Raw genomic sequence first — 7,953 nt, 5'->3', positions numbered from 1 at the left:
AAGAAAAAAGCACTTTTCCCCCGAACCACTTGAGAGTAAGCTAATATGATGTCCCATCACCCCCCAAATACTTGAGTGTGTATTTCCTACAAACAAGGACACTCTCCTCTATAGCCACAATGCCACCATCAGAGTCAGGAAATTAACACTGACATGTCTATACCAGCAGGCCTCAGACTCCATCGACGGTGCTCCAGTTGTTCCAGAGGCTATAGTTCAGAATCACATGTTTCATTTTCGCCTCATTCAGTTTGGCACAGTTCCTCAATCTTTCCTTCACTCTCATGACCTGCATGTTTTGGAAGATCACAGGCGAGTTATTTTGTAGGCTGTCCCTCAGTTTGGCTTTGCCAGATGTTTCCTCATGGTTAGACTCAGGTTATGCCACTTCGAAGGGACTGTCACGGAAGTGATGTTGTGTTTATCACATTACATTTCTTTATCTCATTATTGATGACATTCACTTTGATCACTTGATTAAGGTGGTGTCTGCCAGACTTCTCCACTGTAAAGTTACTCTTTTCTCCTAAGTTAACATTTTGTGGGGAGATACTTTAAAACTATGTAGATATCCTGTTCCTCATCAGACTTTCAAGTTACTCATCTATTTATTTATATCTGTATGGACTCATGGTTTCCTCTGTTATTCAATGGGTTACAATCTGTGACTATCCTATGTTATTCACTGGGTTATAATCTACCACTATTAAATTAATCTCTTGCTAATTTGATGATCAAACTGTGGAAACAGGTTTTTGTGTCCTTCTTGTCCTCAATCGTTGAGCACTTTCTTGCTCTCTGGTACAAGATATTCCAGGCTTATCTTAAACCTTTCCTGCCCCAGCCCTGTAATCAGCCATTTCTGTAAGGATCCCTGGTCCCTTTTAGTGAAAGACGGTATTTAGAAGTCAAGACGCAGGGGCTAGATGTACTCACTGCTTTTGGGGTATCATTGTTCTCAAGTCATCTCGGTAGACAGAGCTAGGGAATATATGAGAATATATACATATATATGTACATATGGGTCTATGTGTGAATATATATTTAAATCTAGCTATTGAAAACCATGAGTTTATTCCAGTTTTCTTCCTTTCTGTATTTGTAACTATCTTTTCTGAGAAACCCAGCTCCTTAACATATTAACCTATTTGTTCAATCCCCTGTATGTAAATAGCTCCCATCTCTGCTACAATCCCATGCTGTCCTCCTCTTCTTGCACAAGTTCTGACTCCCCATGCTGTGTGCCCATCCTGCCATGGGCATGCTCTCCTCACCAAGCTTGGGCTCGGACACTCCACACCAGGTCACCGCACTGTATGGAAGCTCTCACCCATACAAACACACATACCGCTGCATGGTAACCCTCCTCACCCACTCAAGCTCAGACAGCGCATGCTGGGCAGCCCTCCTAGGGGCGCTGTCTCCTCACCAGGCTGGGGCTCAGACACCCCTCTCTGGACCTCACAGCTTTCCCACCAGCACCAGGACGCCTACTTTGCTATACCCCACCTAATGACGTTAGGACTGAATTGTTCAGGAAGAAAGGGAAGTGAAGAAGTTAAGAGAAAGGGAATAAGCCAGATGTCCTGATTTCTGAGAGATTTAATGTCTAAAGACATCAAGATGAGGCATGTCCCATATAGTTTTGTAGCAGCTCTGAGACAGAAATCATTCACCGAGCTATTTGTATTCTGAAAACAACGCAGAGGGAAGAACACTTCCACTTCAGAGATGGTGCTTGTCATGGTTGAGCACACTTTGCTACTGTTCCGTGCTATGCAGAGCCTACGTCTGCAGGCTAATCCTCCCAAAGGATGTTCCCTGGGACTGCTTCCATTGCTGCAGAGCCTTTTACTCAAGAGGCCAAACTAATGTGCCAACATTCCAGTACCACGTAAAACAGAGGTGAGCAAACTGTCAGATTCGCCTGAGAGGATTTCATAAAACACTGATTCCCAAGTTTGTCCTCCGAGATTGGTCTCAGCAGACCCAAGGCAGAGCTTTGGAATCTGCATTTATTTTATTTTATTTTATTTTTGTGAGGAAGATCAGCCCTGAGCTAACATCCGATGCCAATCCTCCTCTTTTTGCTGAGGAAGACTGGCCCTGGGCTAATATCCATGCCCATCTTCCTCTACTTTATACGGGACGCCGCCACAGCGTGGCTTGACAAGTGGTGCATTGGTGCACGCCCGGGATCCAAACCCGTGAACCCCAGGCAGCTGAAGCAGTGCATGCGCATGTAACTGCCATGCTACCAGGCTGGCCCCTGGAATCTGCATTTTTAAAAAGCTCCTTGAGTGATTCCAATAGGTTGGGATGCCCTGATGTAGCACAAACCAAAATTTTTTGAAGCATAGCTGAAGTAGAAATAATATTGCTAAAGCTGTCTTTGAAATAATATTTAGCAATACTATATTCTCCTGGAGGCAGAAGGACCTTAAGAGTCATCTAGTTCTCCCTGGTGTAGAACGATACCCCAATACACAGGCCAAACACATTCTGTGGACAGAGCACATCCAGCCTGCATAACGCCTAGCCCGTGGTAGTTTCTCAATTGATATTTGGCAAATAGCAGAGGGAAGACAGGGGAAAGAAAAACGACATTCATGGAGGACCTACTGTGACCCAGATACTTCTTATGGGTAAGCTAATTTAATCATCACAACAATCTTGCAAGGTAGGTATTAAAATGCACATTTGACACATAAGAGATGCTCTAAACTACAAAATGGCTTAGGAGACCACCAAGATTTCTTAACCAGTTAAGGAGAGAGCCCAGATGCTGCTCCGAGTCTGTCTGGTTTCGATGCTGTGCCCCTTCTACTGCTATATTAGGGTGACCCCAGGGGGACATTTAAGAGGAAATGAGATGCTGGGTAGCCGTGCTCAATACCTTTCAATGGCTCCTCCACACTGTTCACCCCTTTCTTCCTGCTGGGTGTCCTGGGACACTGACACTTTGGGCTCCATCAGGGGGCTTCCTTTTCCTCTCTCTGGCTTCCAGGTGGGGAATGTGGAGTACTGGCAGGTGAGCAGAAAATGTGTGAGTGAGGTTGCTAGGGACTAATTGTCCCCCAGCTGGAGGTCACAGCTCCCATCGAGCAGTTCTGCCTCTGGTTCTGGAATCTACTTGCCTCCTTCACCTCATCAAGCCTAGAGGGATCCTGCACTGTCTTTTGTGGTTCTCCCAAAGCTTTGCACTTAGTTCACTTATTAAATCTCCTCAAATTTCCCAATTTGAGTGTGTCACCTGCTTCCTGCAGAGACCCTAACCAATACAATAGCTATATTTATAGATTTCCGGCATTTGAACAAATCTGAATCTAGGTATATATATAATCATAGAATAATATTATAATTAGAAAGGATTTTAAAGTCCATCTCAAGCATTTCCTAAAATGTATTTTTGAGGAACGCAGGTGGCCTAGAAATGTTAATAGATGTTCTGCAAAAAATAAAACAAGTTTTCTGGGGTTAAGTTTGAAAAATGTTGAACACTATATATCCCTCACAGAAGTAATGCACATGAGTATAGAGAAGGCTCCGAAAAGTCTTCTCATAAGAAAATCAGTGTAGCTTTGTTTAACCCAACAAGGCTCAAACGTACTTAACCACACACAGCATTTCATGATGGATGCCCACCCAATGACTACTTGCCAATGTTTTCCTCCTTTCTAGTGGATTTGTGATTTTGTTCTAGTATCCACTGCCCACCATGTAGTCCTGTGTTTTAAGGGAGGTGGGTCTCCCTTAAAAAGGAGAAATCGTGAGTGGTTTGAACCAGTCGTAGTCCCATTCCTCTCGCCAAAGGTCAGTTTAGGCTTGGGCACATAGAACAACGCTGGCCATTGAGACAGGAGTGGAAGTTCCCAGCGGGCTTCTGGGAAAGATTTTTCTTAATGATAAAAAGAGACACTAGGAATGAAAGCATCCTACTTCCCCGTAATGTTGTCATAATTGCAAGTGATGCCTGGAACTGCCACAGCCGTTTTCTCCCATCAAAGACCCCAAGCTAACGTGGTGAGGATGCCATGGAAAAGAGAAAGAATGCAACTGAACCCTTGATGATTTTTTTTTTTGCTAAGCTGAGGAATATTTCAGAGCTTCTTGTTAAGATAAAGATCCCCATATTGTTATTTAAGCTGGGTGAACAAGATTTTAAATTATTTTTAGCTCCTAAATGGAGCATCTTTTAAACTACAAAACAATTGCTTTATGGAACATTAGTGTTCTAACAAAGGCAATTTGGGAAACATTGATCTAGAGCAATTCTTTTGTATTATAGATGAGGGAACTGAGGCCCAGAGAGGTTTCCTCGGCCATCAAAGACCACACGACTAATTAGTAAGACAGTCGAGATTAGAACCTTGGTCTCCTGGCTCCTAAAGAGACCAAGCAGGATTCAGCCTCTTCTCTTATCTATAACCTAAATCCCCAGGAGAGCATTTAATGCTCGTTTCTTCTTGCTCACTGGAAGATGGAGCTAAAGAACTAGGAAATCTCTATTTAATGATCCTTCTTAATCTTACCTTTCAGGGACTATGTCAGGAGGATGCTTATATTATTTTCTCTCAAATGACTCAAACACACCCAAACCAAAATTTTTTGGCTCCATGCATCAGCTGTAACATTTATCATTAGGTGCACATAACAGAGAGTAAAATTATACGATGCAACAGACTGAGTACACGTCAAGTAGTGAGGCTCCCTGCAGAAGAGGATGGTTTGAACTGCTGATCATTCACGAGTCCACTAATTTAACCCAACAACATAACCTCCTGTTACTTCCCCTGGCTGAAATCATGGTAATTTGCTATATTTATAATGGGTTTTGATCTACATGAAATGTAGTTCTATTTTTACAATGTCACACCTTCTAAGAGAGAAGCTTCTCCTTCCTGTAATGCATTCATGAGCAAATTTGTCCTCACTGATCATTACTTTAGACCTGTTGAAATACGTTAATTTTTTTCCTACCTTTTCTGCACTACATCTTATTTTCAGATAGAAGCAAACGAAAACTAAGGCAGCAAAAACTTTTTATCTTCTCCCCAAATGCCTCACAGTTTATTTTAAAAAAGATATCTTGTCTAATGCTAGAGAGGTCTAACTTGTGGAAATACCCTGTATTGACATTTAAAACAAGAAAATCATTCTGCCAGGTCTTTTGCAACCCCATGAAACAATGGGTCACAATTTTTAATTAAGCCAGCATGCCTCTTTTGAATTAGGTCCTAGTTTGTGAAACAAAAATTATGTCCCTTGAGAAAAATACTAAACTCTGTGACTTCCAGTGTGGTTTGAGGGAACTAAGCCACAGTTATCCAGACCAAATTTTCAAACTGAATTACCCCCTTTACTGGAGACAAACATAAAACAAATACATAAATATTAACCTTCAAAACGGGGGGATGCTCTCTCTTTTGCTTCCCCCTAATTTCTTATTCCCAAATTGTGGTTAGTTGGTTTGGGTCATGAATAACCTCCTGTATCTTCTGTTTCCTCATCTGTAAGATGGGGATAACAAGCCTCACCACCCAGGATTAGTGTGAGGATTAAATGAGAGAGCACAGCGTCTAGCCCAGTATTAGAGAAGCATGTAACAAATGTTAGTGTTTTTCTCCTCCTCCTTAGATTCATTGCTTTCTCCCTGTACTGGTTTTAGACAATGGCATGGAGACCACTGAGTCTGGGTTTATCTACTGAGAACAAACACCCTGATAACTGAATATGCAGAATTTTAACTGTAAAGCTAATAGGGCCCAAAGGGACTACTATTGAAGAAAGACTAACAGAAAGACTCAGTGGGACTGAAGACTTTTAATGAACTTGATCACCTCATCTCATAATAAAATCAGTAACAATTACAGGAATATATTGTAAATTGATGCTATAAAGTGAAAATTTTGTATATGATAAAGGTGGTATCTCCAATCAGCAGGAAAATATCTTTTTATTAACTGGGTAGCAATATAGAAAAAGGTGAAATTGGAGGTATTGCTCACATCATAAATGAGAAATAAAATCCAAATAGATGCAAGATTTAAATGTACAAAATGGAACCATAAAAATACTAGAAGAAAACATAGGTTGATTGCTCTATAACCTGGGAGTGGGATAAACTTCCTTAACAATGACCCAAAATTGAGAAGGAAGAGGGGAGGAAAGATTGATAAATTTGACTACATAAAAATTAATGGCTTTTTGTGACAAAAGAAAGTAAATAACAAATGACAAACTGGGAAAAAATATTTGCAACTAATATCACAAACAAAGGGTTAAATCTCTAAATATAAGGAGCTTCTAAAAACTAAAAAGAAAAAAAAAATCAATGCCATTCCACAAAAAAGGACAAGAAAAAAAGGCAAATTGTTCTTTTTTGTTTTTTTTTGTGAGGAAGATCAGCCCTGAGCTAACATCCGTGCTAATCCTCCTCTTTTAGCTGAGGAAGACTGGCTCTGAGCTAACATCCAGGCAAATTGTTCTTAAACGTATAAAAAAAGATACTCATCGAGGCCGGCCCTGTGGCACAAGCGGTTAAGTGCACGTGCTCTGCTGCAGCAGCCCGGGGTTCGCCAGTTTGGATCCCGGGTGCGCACTGATACATTGCTTGGCAAGCCATGCTGTGGCAGTGTCCCATATAAAGTAGAGGAAGATGAGCATGGATGTTAGCCCAGGGCCAGTCTTCCTCAGCAAAAAAAGAGGATTGGCAGATGTTAGCACAGGGCTGATCTCCTCACAAAAAAAAATTTTTTTAAATAAAAAAAGATACTCATAATAAGGGAAATGCAAAATTAAAACTATGCTGAAATATTATTTCTATCTGTCATATTGGCAAAGGTCCGAACATTTCCCACATGCTTTGCTGGCCAGGTTGTAAGGAAACAAGTGCTCTCACACGCTGCTGGTGGGAATGAAAAACAATAGAGCCTCTATGAAGGGGGATTTGTTCTCGCAAAATTACATTGGTTACTTACCTTTTAATCCAACAATACCACTTTTAGGAGTCTAACTCAAAGGTAAATGGCAAAATTATAATTTGACATATGCACAGGGCGACTATGAACTGTTTTTTACTCACAATGCTTTTGACAACTGATAAAGTTAATACACATATCAGGACCCACAAAATGCCGGCTGCCTTAGTGACCCAGCCCACGTCACAAATCTAAACCTAAGTCAGCCTGCAGCTAACGGAAAATACCTGTCAAGGAAACCTAACACACACCAGTCACAACCCTCCCACTCAGCTTTAGCTAGGTGATCTTACCCTAGAAAATAGGACCTGCTGGCCTTACAATGAAATCCCGACCTCCTGGCCAATCGTGCCATTTCCACACTGCCTCTTCTAATGCTCTAGAAAACTCACTTTTGCCCCAAGTCCCTCAGGCACAGCGCTCCACTCCTTGTGAGGCACTGCACTCCCCCAGTCCATGGATTGTTTTCCCTTGAATAAAGGATATTAAATTCATTACTAAATTGTTCTAGCTTTGTCATCTGATGCAACAAATGTGTGGAGTTTTTGCCCCCACATCAACCAGTTCTCCAACTCTCTAGGTACCAACTGGATGTCCTACAGTTCAACTCAATTTTGACACTGACTACTTGGAGTTAGGGCAGATTCCACAATTTAAAGGCTCGGTCCCATAAGACTGCCCCCAATTTGGATGCCAATCACAAGTCCCAGGGCCACCTGTATTTCTGAGAACTTGCTACAACAGCTCACAGAGCAGAGAGAAACACTTTACTTACTATTACTGGTTTATTATAAAGGATATTATAAATGGTACAAACGAACAGCCAGATGAAGAGGTCATAGGGAAAGGTCTAAAGAGTCCCTATAGCACAGAAGCTTCAGTCCCCATGGAGCTGGGTTGCACCACCCTCCTGGCATGTGGATGGGTTCACCAATCCAGAAGCTTCCCCAAACCCCATTGTTTAGGGGATTTT

This window comes from Diceros bicornis, chromosome 7 (genome assembly GCF_020826845.1).
Source record: "Diceros bicornis minor isolate mBicDic1 chromosome 7, mDicBic1.mat.cur, whole genome shotgun sequence".
Lineage (NCBI taxonomy): Eukaryota > Metazoa > Chordata > Mammalia > Perissodactyla > Rhinocerotidae > Diceros > Diceros bicornis.
The sequence above is the reverse complement of the archived record's forward strand: the minus strand, read 5'-3'. Positions refer to the sequence as shown.